Raw genomic sequence first — 13,214 nt, 5'->3', positions numbered from 1 at the left:
AAATTATAATTGTTTTTCAACACCACTGGACTCACTTGTCCAAAGTCTCCTAAACAGGTGGCACAAGTTCCACACTAGTAGGGGGTACATACATACTGTACACACAGATCTCAACAGGTCAGTTACACAAGTCATGACTTGAAAACATGTTTACCGGAAGCCTAAGCCTGCACTTGAAACACATAGGCTACATATCTCTTGTTGATGGGCAGTGTAAAGTGCTGTACACAGGAATTACCTACTAAAGTGCTACCCAAATACCCTGGGCATGCTATGAATGAAGCGATATAGAGAAAAGGAAGCACTTTCGTTTACAGTGCTGAAATAACAGGACGGTTCAATAGTCGCCAAGGCTGCAATATAGGTTTGTCCATATTAGTCCACGTGTGACACTGACACCAAAGTAAGTCCTGAATGTTGGGATTGAATTCACCTCATTCCAAGACTCCCGGTGCCTATTTTGGAGTGCTGGAAAGGTGATACCCCAAGTACCTCCTTGCTCCTACCTCTTTCTCCTATTTTCCTCAGCTCCCTCATTCCATGCCAAACCTGATGATTCGGCTAAAGTTAGCCCCCTTGGGCTGGTATATAAGGCCCCAAGGGGCCAACACATCCACGTCAGTCCCATTAGCTTGGCGTAGGCTTCTCTTCTTGAACAACCAAAACTCCAACAAACTTTTAAGACATGGTGAGTGTGTTCGCATACCTCTTATTGGACAACCGTTTTTATGATCTAGGATTGTCTACAGTAAAACTGATAGGATACCAAAGCAACCGTATAATGGCACAAAAATGGACTGAATTACATTTAGAGACTTCTAGAACAGTTTCACAAATGGTGGTTCAGAACCCTTTGGTGGAAGCTGGCTCCTCCTGAACTAAAGACCCAAGGCCATCTTGTAGCTTAAAAACTCTGGTTGTGTTGAATTGGTGTATCAAAAGGAAATACTCAAAGAATGTTTGGGTGTCACGTCCTGACCAGTAAAGGGGTTATTTGTTATTTGAGTTTGGTCAGGACGTGGCAGGGGGTATTTGTTTTATATGGTTCGGGGTGGTTGTGTATGTAGAGGGGTGTTAGATTTATGTATTCCGGGATTTTGGTTATTGTTCTGTTAGTTTATTTCTATGTTCTGTCTAGTCGTTTGTATTTCTATGTTTTGCTAATTGGTGTTGGGGCCTTCAGTTGGAGGCAGCTGTCTATCGTTACCTCTGATTGAAGGTCCTATAATTAGGAGTATGTTTGTTTTGGGGTTTGTGGGAGATTGTTTCTTGTATTGCTGTGTGTTGCCTACAAGACTGTTTTGTCGTCAGTTTATCGTTTTTCGTGTTTGTTTTGGATAAATAAAAATGAGCATTCACGTACCCGCTGCGCCTTGGTCCATCTATTACGACGACCGTAACATTGGGGACCACTGCTCTAGAGATATTACATAATCTTAGCCAATCTGAGGCTACAACAGAACAGGACAAGTGTATTTTATTCAACTCACCTTTCTATGAAAGCCTTATGCTGAGAAAGTGTGACTTGGATTGGTACAATTTATTCAAACGAATGCTAGAAGCACCCAGTCATAGAAATCTGAAGCAAAGCTAAGCTTCACTGCCATGTAACTAATTGAAAGGCGCTTAACCATTATTCCGAATGAGACCTAGCATCCTTAGAGGTCAATGACAATACATAGTTAATTCCTAGAAGGCGATACTTTGTGCCCTTCTGGCAGAACTGATGTCTATGACAGAGGAATCATTCTCAAAATATTGTTGGATTACTTTAGGAGTTCCTCTTGCCACTGTGGAGGTCCAAGCCCTTTTGGCCCAGAATCACCAAGAGCGGCTTTTCCTGGCCTAAACAGGCTGTTACATTAAAATGTTGGTTGTTTTGGCTGTGTTGATCGTGAGTTAAACGGGATGTTCTGTTTACCGTTGACCCCCAAGAAGGCCAAGAGGAGGCAGCAGCAGGGAGAGGGTGGATCCTCTAATGTGTTCTCCATGTTTGAGCAGAGTCAGATCCAGGAGTACAAAGAGGCTTTCACAATCATTGACCAGAACAGAGATGCCATAATCAGCAAGGACAATCTTAGGGACGTGCTGGCCACCATGGGTCAACTGAACACGAGTAATGAGGAGCTGGAAGCCATGGTCAAGGAGGCCAGCAGTCCCATCAACTTCACCGTCTTTCTCACCATGTTCGGCGAGAAGCTGAAGGGTGCTGATCCTGAGTACATTATCGTGAGCACTTTCAAGGTCCTGGACCCAGAGGCTACCGGCTTCATCAAGAAGGAATTCCTTGAGGAGCTCCTGACCACTCAGTGCGACAGGTTCACCGCTGAGGAGATGACCAACCTATGGGCTGCCTTCCCCCCAGATGTGGCTGGCAATGTAGACTATAAGAACATCTGCTATGTCATCACACACGGAGAGGATAAGGACGAAGCGTAAATTCACCTTTCTCAATCTCTCTACCTCTCTCCGTCACCCCCTCACTAACCCCCTTTTCCAACTCCGTGGCCCGCTTACGTGGTCTTGCTCCCTTTTTTTCGCCATCTCTACCCTGCTAACGACAAAAGACTTGTCTCCTTTATCGAGATACTCCTTTGTCAAGTTGAGAAGATTCAAGGCTTTGGGGTGTGTCCTGTGTGTGAGTATCCACAGGGGACAGTGGGATTCTTTTTCAATAAATAAATCTTTAATCTTCGAAACTATTCCTCTCTATCCCTCTCCCTGCCTCCGATTCCTTCTCCTCTTCCCCATCCCTCACTTCTATCTCTCCCTGTCAAGTCGAATAGTTCATGCATCATACCTACATCATGTATGCATGTACAGTTAAGTGTCTACAGACAAACACTTTTACTCTTGGGTGCTGTGGTGTGTGCTCAATTGTTAATTTGAAACAAGTAGGTGATTGTTTTATCTCAACTTGATGTGACGTAATCAATGCACTTGCCCCTATTCATGTACTCAAAAGAAGGAGCTTAAAAGGGACGAGTGCTGTACCACGCAGGGGCGAAAATCTGATATCCACTTTGGAGGGGACAATTACATGAAATTTTCTCAAGAGCAATTCCTGAGGGGGTCACCAAAAGTAGTGCTGTAACACATAGCCTACATTGTAATATGGTAAATGTATATTGAGGAACCAAAGAAATAAGGTGTTTGCCGTACTCCTAACCACCGGTACCCAAAACTACACAACTAATCACAACAGCAATACCATTGCCTTTAACAAATCTTAGTTCAGTCACCAGTTTAAGTTGAGAGTGGGGGTATCCATGGCATTTTCCAATTATGTTCCTATTTTACAAGTCCAAAAAATGGAGAACCTTTCATAATGTTGCCAAACAAAGACTCAACAAACTTACCTGAGACTCCCTGTCTCTGCCAGTCTGTCCCTGCATATCTGTCCCCAACTCTGCTGTTTGTGTGCCATCTGTTGCCTGCTCTGCCTAATGACATCATTGTGAAACATTTCCATTAGAATTTCATTTCTTTCTAATGAACATTTTATCAACTAGTCTTTGAGATATTAGGCTACTAGGGTTCTTACTATGCGTTTTGGTGTATCAAAAAATACTATGATGTCCGTCTTTTATTTTTCTGCCATTTTTCTACCTGGCTGGCTGGCTACAGTAGGAGATGGGCTTCTATCATCTTCAATCATTCTATATGGGCTTCGATCTAAAAGGTAGCTAGCAAATGTGAAACGGATTAAAATGACAAGAGTTGACAGCTGTATGAGTTCACCATTTACACAACATATGCTGCAACCTTATGTAATTTTAATAGTTTGTTTCATATTGGCTGGCTTCCAACAATAGCTGAATTTGCAAAGCTAGCGAGCACCAATTCAGTTTCAGTGGTGTTTGCTATAATCTTTGCTACCCAGGTTAAATAAAGGTGAAATAAAATAAATAAATAAAAGTTCCCTTGCGACAATTTAGCTTTTGCAACGAGACCATTAAATATATTTAAGACAATGGTAGAAGAGAGTGTTGTTCTGTTCAGTTTGGACTTCAGTTTATCGCTAACCTTATCACAGGGACTTTGAAGCACTAACTTACATCATCTGCATGCTGATTCCATCTTTGACGACGCCACATAAATGGAATAGGTACTAGCTAGCTTAATAGTTAATATTTGCGCGCTAGCTCTGCATATTCAGCTAGTGTGTGTGTGCGCGATTGACTGGATGAACCTCACGGCAGTTACGTAGCAAGCTAAGGAACTGGCAGTGGATCAAACCATTGTGAGGCAAAGGGCGGGGGGGGTCGCAATCTTTTGAAACTTAAAAACGCGCTATCAAGTGTCTATAATCAGCACAATTGCTTTCATTGCGTATTATTAATATTATTTAAATTACATAGTTATGTTTCAGTGATATATTGGGGGGGACAAATCATATTTTTCCCAGGATGGGGGGGTCGTGTGTCCCCCGTCCCCCCCGGGATTTCCGCCCCTGGTACCACGGTTGAAAAAGAGTCAAGTGTGATTTAGCAGTGGATCGTAAGTGCATTGTAAGAGAGAGAGATGGCAAAGATTGTGAGAGGCAGGAAGGAGAAAAGGAGAAAAAAGGGTGGCTAGCGCGATCCAGGGGCATGCCTCCACAGGTTTTTTATTTTTATTCTGAGGACTCCTGGGAGGCTTAGGACTACAACCAGGGTGGAATTAAAATGAAATAAAATCAAACGTCAGGTGTATTCAGGATGCTTTGAATGAACATTAAAAACTTAACGACTTGGTTTGAAGTACTAAAAGTACAAAATAAGATACTTAAGGCATTTCAATATAGCCTTTTCTCATTTTTGACATACAAGACTGTCCAGGACATTCTTTAGCTTAAAACAAGTAGTTGCACCGGCAAAATTTTGAAGAAGTGGAATAATAGAAGAAGTATGGAGAATTACAGTAGTGTTGTTGCTGACACAAGTACAGTAATTACCCTATATTTTCACCCATTGTAAGGAATGAACATTTTTCCAATGACTTACATTAACTATTGTGAAAGACCAAATTAGTTCAACAGATGTGAACAAGTCTGCATTTGTGCTTATTTTAATTACTGGTCATTGAGATATGTTAAATACACCACCAAAGGTTAGTTTTGTTTAATTCAGGTCCCTAGGATTTTTGGGGGTTTTGAAGCAAATTTCCTGCAATTTTCTGTAGTGTAACATGACTCATGATATCTTTTGTGTAAGTTAAGTTTCATTATAATAAAGTTTCATATCATATTTCATATAATATGGATAAAGAAAAAGTCTAGAATATTTTCACAAATATTATTTCACTAACAAATATGTTTTAACATTTTAATTTATGAGCCATCAAGTATCAATTTATTTAAACATATTTTTAACAACAGTCACACATTAGATTACTTCAGTAATGATGAGAATAGGATGTTCATGATTTATTAGTAATGCCTTACACGTGTCTATAAATTCCTGTCTGTCATGTCAACTAATTGCGATGGTGGTTGCCCATAGAGAACGATAGAGGGGTCTAATGGCCAAAAGGCAGTATTAGCATGGGCAGCGCCATTGAGAGCTTCCACCATTTTAATGTAGTCAACTGGGTGGGACTTCCAACTTCATTGGCTGATCCCTCCTGGTGACCCTGTTGGAGTCATGTCCAACCGGGTCATCAGGAGGGATCAGCCAATTGTGAAGAAGAAAATTGACTACTTCAAAATGTAGATAGCCTCAGTGGTGCTGCCCATGTTGTCACAGACGCTATAATGGTGCAGATACAAACATGAGTCCTATGTCTTTCTCTATGTGGTTGCTTGACCCAGAATAAAAAGGCCTTTTCTCAATTGAATTTGCTCAACTCCTGCGTACTCTCTCCTCCATCCTCTCTGGCCTCCTTTTGAAAAAGGTCAAAAGTAACCAAGGAGAGGAGGCGAGAAGAGGGAAAGTGGACAGAAATGTGGCTGTATGAAATTAGATTTCTTCTCCAATTGCGTGTCATCAGGCAAATTACGTTAACAGGATGGAATCCCAAAAGAAATATAGAAAGTGATACAAACAAATGAAGCTAGTTGTCCAATACATTTTATAGATAAAAGGATAAGTAGCATGTGGTTTTTAAACGTTTGCATGTCTTTGAGAAAACAACAGGTGATTCAAATGGGGGTGTGGCAGATTCCAATAATCTTCTGCAAAGAACTCAGGTAGGATACACTTGTGCTTCCTTGCCTAAAGGAGGCTATCGAGGAGGTGAGGACTGTCTTCTGTTTGCCTACTAACATAGATTTGGATATAATGACGAGATACCTATGTCTCCACCCTAACAAGAGGATTTGTTGTCCACAGAGCGGAACAGCAGGCTGTCAAGCTGCCGCCTATTCCTCTCTTTGGATTGGTGGATACATCTCAATATTTAAAAGCTTTTTTTAATATTCGATGAGGGGTGTTGACGTCAACCGCCTGTATTCAACGGATAAAGATGCAATGCTAATAGCTACATGTCAGGAATATGCATAGCCATCTCGAGACAACTTCGATAAAGTGTTTTTTCTCAAAGTTTCCGTGATGTCACGTGTCCTACTTATATCAGTACACTCGTAACAATCTAAGCATTATTAAACTTCTATTCTAATCAAATAAACCACACATAGCAATTGACTTCCATACAAAAACCCCTCGCTTGGTGAGCGAAAGAAACTAAACTACCCCACCAACTGGAGAACACAGATTTTTGGCCCAGTTGTCCCTATCGCTTCACCTCTTCCTCTCTGCTACTAACGAATTGACAGTGACATTCTCTTCAACCACTCATCTGTTTCCGGGTAACGGAGGAGAGAGGACAGAGGACTGACTTTTTCCCAAATGAGAAAAGGCCAGTGCCACGTCCTGCTGAACTCCATATGCTGTCTCGTCACGTGTCCAAGTTTTATCTTTCATATAAGCTGATGTTGGACTTCGAACCCTCCAAACAGCGTGCTACACTTCCAGTCTTTTTTACTCCTCGACATTAGGTCGTATCTCAGCCTCTGAATGTCATAGATATGAAACAAAGATATCCACATGTGCATCGTGTCTTGTTTTGGAATGTTCAGCAAGTTTCTAGCCTAACGCATCGCAGAGTAAAGCATTGTTAGGCCTATAGATCGCTTAATATAATCGGGATCCATTTTTCCCCTTCAAATGTTTTAACTGACAAGGGATTTGCTTTTTGACCCTTTTCTATGGCATATCCCACATATCCTTTACTTTTAGAACTGCTTTATTGTCATGTCTACAGTGCATTCGGAAAGTATTCAGGCCCCTTGATTTTTTTTTAACTGTATTAAATGATTATTTTTCTAGCTCAAGCTACTACATTATACCCCATAATGACAAAGCAAAGGTTTTTAGAAATTTTGCAAATGTATAAAAAATTATCCTTGAGATGTTTCTCCAACTTGATTGCAGTCCACCTGTGGTAAATTCAATTGATTGGACATGATTTGGAAAGGCACACACCTGCCGACAGTTGAAGTTGGAAGTTTTTATACACCTTAGCCAAATACATTTAAACACAATTTTTCACAATTCCTGACATTTAATCACAGTAAACATTCCCTGTTTTAGGGCAGTTAGGATCACCCCTTTATTTTAAGAACTTGAAATGTCAGAATAATAGTAGAGAGAGTGATTTATTTCAGCTTTTATTTCTTTCATCACATTCCCAGTGGGTCAGAAGTTTACATACTCTCAATTAGTATTTGGTAGCATTGCTTTTAAATTGTTTAACTTGGATCAAACATTTCGGGTAGCTTTCCACAAGATTCCCACAATAAGTTGGGTGAATTTTGGCCCATTCCTCCTGACAGAGTTGGTGTAACTGAGTCAGGTTTGTAGGCCTCCTTGCTCGCACGTGCTTTTTCAGTTCTGCCCACAAATTTTCTATACGATTGAGGTCAGGGCTTTGTGATGGCCACTCCAATACCTTGACTTTGTTGTCCTTAAGTCATTTTGCCACAACTTTGGAAGAATGCTTGGGGTCATTGTCCATTTGGAAGACCCATTTGCGACCAAGCTTTAACTTCCTGACTGATGTCCTGAGATGTTGCTTCAATATATCCACATAATTTTCATCCCTCATGATGCCAACTATTTTGTGAAGTGCAGCAGTCCCTCCTGCAGCAAAGCACCCGCACAACATGATGCTGCCACCCCCGTGCTTCACGGTTGGGATGGTGTTCTTTGGCTTGCAAGCCTCCCCCTTTTTCCTCCAAACATAACGATGGTCGTTATGGCCAAACAGTTCTATTTTTGTTTCATCAGACCAGAGGACATTTCTCCAAAAAGTACGATATTTGTCCTCATGTGCAGTTGGAAACCGTAGTCTGGCTTTTTTTATGGAGGTTTTGGAGCAGTGGCTTCTTCCTTGCTGAGCGGCCATTCAAGTTATGTCAATATAGGACTCGTTTTACTGTGGATATAGATACTTTTGTACCTGTTTCCTCCAGCATCTTCACAAGGTCCTTTGCTGTTGTTCTGGGATTGATTTGCATTTTTCGCACCAAAGTAGGTTCATCTCTAGGAGACAGAACGTGTCTCCTTCCTGAGTGGTATGACGACTGCGTCGTCCCATGGTGTTTATACTTGCGTTTTATTGTTTGTACAGATGAACGAGGTACCTTCAGGCGTTTGGAAATTGCTCCAAAGGATGAACCAGACTTGTGGAGGTCTACAATTATTTTTCTGAGGTCTTGGCTGATTTATTTATATTTTCCCATGATGTCAAGCAAAGAGGCACTGAGTTTGAAGGTAGGCCTGGAAATACATCCACGGGTACTCCTCCAATTGACTCAAATTATGTCAATTAGCTTATCAGAAGCATCTAAAGCCATTACAACATTTTCTGGAATTTTCCAAGCTGTTTAAAGGCACAGCCAACTTACTCTATCTAAACATCTGTCCCACTGGAATTGTGAAGCAGTGAATTATAAGTGAAATAATCAGTCTGTAAACAATTGTTGGAAAATTGACTTGTGTCATGCACAAAGAAGATGTCCTAACCGACTTGCCAAAACAATAGTTTGTTAACAAGAAATTTGCGGAGTGGTTGAAAAAACATGTTTTAATGACTGCAATCTAAGTGTATGTAAACTTCCGACATCAACTTTATATAAGGTCCAGTTGAGAGTGCATGTCAGAGCAAAAACCAAGCCATCAAGTCGAAGGAATTGTCCGTAGAGCTCCGAAACAGGATTGTTGAGGCACAGATCTGGGGAAGGGTACCAAAAATGTCTGCTGCATTGAAGGTCCGGAAGAACATAGCGGCCTCCATCATTCTTAAATGGAAGAAGCTTGGAACCACCAAGACTCTTCCTAGAGTTGGCCGCCCGGCCAAACTGAGCAATCGGGGGAGAAGGGCCTTGGTCAGGTGGGTGTCCAAGAACTCGATGGTCACTCTGACAGAGCTCCAGAGTTCCTCCGTGGAGATGGGAGAACATTCCAGAAGGACAACCATCTCTGCAGCACTCCACCATCAGGCATTTATGGTGGAGTGGCCAGATGGAAGCCACTCCTCAGTGAAAGGCACATGACAGTCCGCTTGGAGTTTGCCAAAAGGCACGAAAGACCCTCAGACCATGAGAAACAAGATTCTCTGGTCTGACGAAACCAAGATTGAACTCTTTGGCCTGAATGCCAAGCGTCACGTCTGGAGGAAACCTGGCACCATCTCTACGGTGAAGCACAATGATGGCAGCATCATGCTGTGGGGATGTTTTTCAGCGGCAGGGACTGGGAGACTAGTCAAGATCGAGGGAAAGATGAATGGAGCAAAGTACAGAGGGATCCTTGATGAAAACCTGCTCCAGAGCGCTCAGGACCTCAGACTGGGGCAAAGGTTCACCTTTCAACAGGACAACGACCCTAAGCACACAGCCAAGACAAGGCACGAGTGGTTTCAGGACAAGTCTCTGAATGTCCTTGAGTGGCCCAGCCAGAGCCGGGACTTGAACCCGATCGAACATGAAAACAGCTATGCAACGACGCTCCCCATCCAACCTGAGAGAGCTTGAGAGGATCTGCAGATAAAAATGGGAGAACTCCCCAAATACAGGTGTGCCAAGATTGTAGCGTCCTACCAAAGAAGACTCGAGGCTGTAATCACTGCCAAATGTGCTTCAACAAAGTAATGAGTAAAGGGTCTGAATACTTATGTAAATGTGATATTTGAAATTACTCTTTTTTTATAAATTTGCACAAATTTCTAAACCTGTTTTTGCTTTGTCATTATGGGGTATTGTGTGTAGATAGATGGAGGGCTGTATCATAACAAAATGTGGAAAAAGTCAAAGGGTCTGATTACTTTCCAAATGCACTGTACAATGATGAGATGGTCTTGTCTCTGCCCTAACAATAGGAGTCGTTGTCGTAAAAGGGGAAAGGCAGGTAGGAGGCGGCGAGATCAGGTGGGAACAACAGACAAACACAACTCTGATATAAAATTGTTTTTCTCAAAGTTGCCAAGATGCCACCTGCGTCCACTTATATCAGTGCATTTGTAACAACCTAAATATTACAAAACTTATATTCAATCAAAGAAGCCTCACTTAGCAAATTAGCAATCACATGTTTTGTTGACCAAATCCAACATAGACCTCCATATGAAAAAAACACAACCGAACCAAGCCACACTGCTTCTTCACACAATGCCCGCTTAACCCAGCCACACCAATGTGTCAGAGGAAACACTGTACACCTGGCGACCGTGCATGCGCCCAGCCCGCCACAGAAGTCGCTAGAGCACGATGGGACAAGGACATCCTTGCCGGCCAAACCCTCCCCTAACCCAGACGACGCTGGGACAATTGTGCGCCGCCCATGGGTTTCCCGGTCGCCGCCGGCTGCGACAGAGCTTGGACTCAAACCAGGATCTCTAGTGGCACAGCTAGCACTGCAATGCAGTGCCTTAGACCACTGCGCCACTCGGGAGGCACATAGACAGATTTTGATAGCAGTGGAGCCTCTCGCTTCGTCTCTTCCTCTCTGTCCCAGTTAGAGCACTTCCCTACAGTGTGAGAGCAAAGGCCAGTGCAGGGTGCATCCCACTATTCCAATAAGCTTCCTCTTCTTGTCTCATTTGTTTCCTCTCCTTACAGATTCTGAAGAGACATCCACCATGTTGCTTTCACCTACAGTATACCATGTCTTCTTAGTTTTCAGTTAAGTCTATGTGCAGATAAAGGAGAGAAGATGAGGAGAGGAGGTAACTTTAGACTATTGTGGAGCAGCCCAATCTGTCTGGTCTCAGAAGTAAAGTGTGCTCTTCCTTATACTGTACAGGGTCATAAAATTTGACTGATTCAACATTTTGCTGGGGAAAAATGTAATATTAACATTTATTATGTTTTTTTTACGACAGACAGGCAACAGGAAGGCTAGGCTGTGAAACCAGGTGGCACATACAAGTCAGTGACCAAGTAGTATGCACATTTTCAGAGGGAAAAAGAGGCACATCAGGATCCACGTGATAGCATAGATGGGTTTCCAAGCAGCAGTATATTATACTGACAGCATCATCGTGGATTTCTTTCTCAAAATAAGAGTCCCCCTGCAAAGACATTTGGGAATATCGATTTTTTTTTGGCACTCTAGTGCAGTACAACTGTTTTTCACAGCATTGCAACCACCTTTGAAAAAATGTATTGATAATTTTACATATATTATTTGTAATATTGTTTATTTTGAAAGTTTACAAAAATACTGGTATGCTGGAAGCTTTTGTGTAGACTATATTTAATCAAACAAAAAGGTATAATGTTTTTTTTTCACTGCATCAGGGATAGTGTACACAGACATTTCAGCTTTACAGCCTTCTTCAATGTGTAGGTACAATTTTATTTAAATTCAAAACAGCATTTGCAAAGAACAACCGATGAGCAGCAGGTGCTTCTACTCAGGGTTGCCACTCGTCTGCCAATCAGGGATGTGGCTTTTCTGGTCTACCTGTATACAAATTAGACACAAAGAAATACAGAATTAAAGGGTATGGGAGCAGGCATGAAGGGCAACTCACGAATCAACCGCCCAAGGTTTCCGCTCACCTGACTACATCATATCAATTCATGAGATAAAACCCACAGTGGTAGGCTACGCACCAGCCAAGCTTCTGGGAGAGTGTGATGGATCTCTTTTGATTAGGCTATATTTAAAGAAATACACTTGTAATAAAATACACATTTATGTTATTGGAATTACTCAATAGAGTCTGCAAATCATAAATGGGTCTCTTGTGCTGGGCAACAGGTTTAATACAGAGTACTAGTGACTCCTTACTCCACTCACTGCAATGCTATACACGGTATATGGGATACTTATAGGCTTGTAGAGATTACTTTCTACACATCTCAGCTAAAGTGGGGTGGGAAATACTCAGTAGGATCTCTACTAACCATATATGTGTTTTGGAGGGGGACTGTGTCGTACATACCCAGCAGCACTTCATTCTGACTGCAATTTTGAGAGTATAATCTGTAATTGTGGAGGAGATCATGGGCTAAGAAATTAGCTGAGCTCAATCTGTAGGTCAACCTTTCATTGCCAACTGCTGGAAGATCAATAAAGCGAGATGGGGATACAGGTTTTCGCATTACAGTGGTGACTTTTGACCTTACACGAGAAACATAAAGTACAAGAATATCTGGAATGCAGGTCCAAATTGTTTGTCTACTGAGTTCTGCTGCACATTTACTACATGTGCGTGGTGCTTCTCCCTTTTATGTTTAGAAGTGGAATTGATTTGATCACCATTAGGTTGATAACAGGTATGCCAGTCCATCATGGTTCATATTGTGTCTTAGTTTATATTGTATTTCATACTGGAAACAAACAAAGCAAGGTATTAAAGTGTGTTGTATTTACAACTGATATTCAACACAACAGTACAATCATGAATTGTTTTGGATTTATAACATGCAGGACTAAATGCATGTCTACAACACAGTGCTCCTCCAAAACTAACCATATTTAGTTAGTAGAGACTGAGTATTTTCCACTCCACTTTAGCTGAGACAGGTAGAACAGTTCTCAACAAGCCAATATGTATCACATGTACAGTCTATTACAGTGTATTGCATTAGGCACTATAGAGGGGGCGGAGTGAAAAGCCAGCAGCAGGCCCCCTTCAGAACTAACCATATTTGGTTAGTAGAGACCCCACTGAATATTTTCCACCCCACTTTAGCTGAGACAGGTAGAAATGTTCTCTCCAGTATT

The 13,214-nt window shown here is 41.8% G+C and overlaps 1 pseudogene; it reads left to right on the top strand.

The window, feature by feature from the left end:
- Nucleotides 1-1,989: 1,989 nt before the first annotated feature.
- Nucleotides 1,990-2,439, top strand: LOC106580483 (myosin regulatory light chain 2, skeletal muscle pseudogene; annotated as a pseudogene).
- Nucleotides 2,440-13,214: the final 10,775 nt, after the last annotated feature.

Source organism: Salmo salar, chromosome 20, assembly GCF_965601325.2.
Source record: "Salmo salar chromosome 20, fSalSal1, whole genome shotgun sequence".
NCBI lineage: Eukaryota > Metazoa > Chordata > Actinopteri > Salmoniformes > Salmonidae > Salmo > Salmo salar.
Note: the sequence above shows the minus strand (reverse complement) of the source record. Positions and strands in the feature narration are given on the sequence as shown.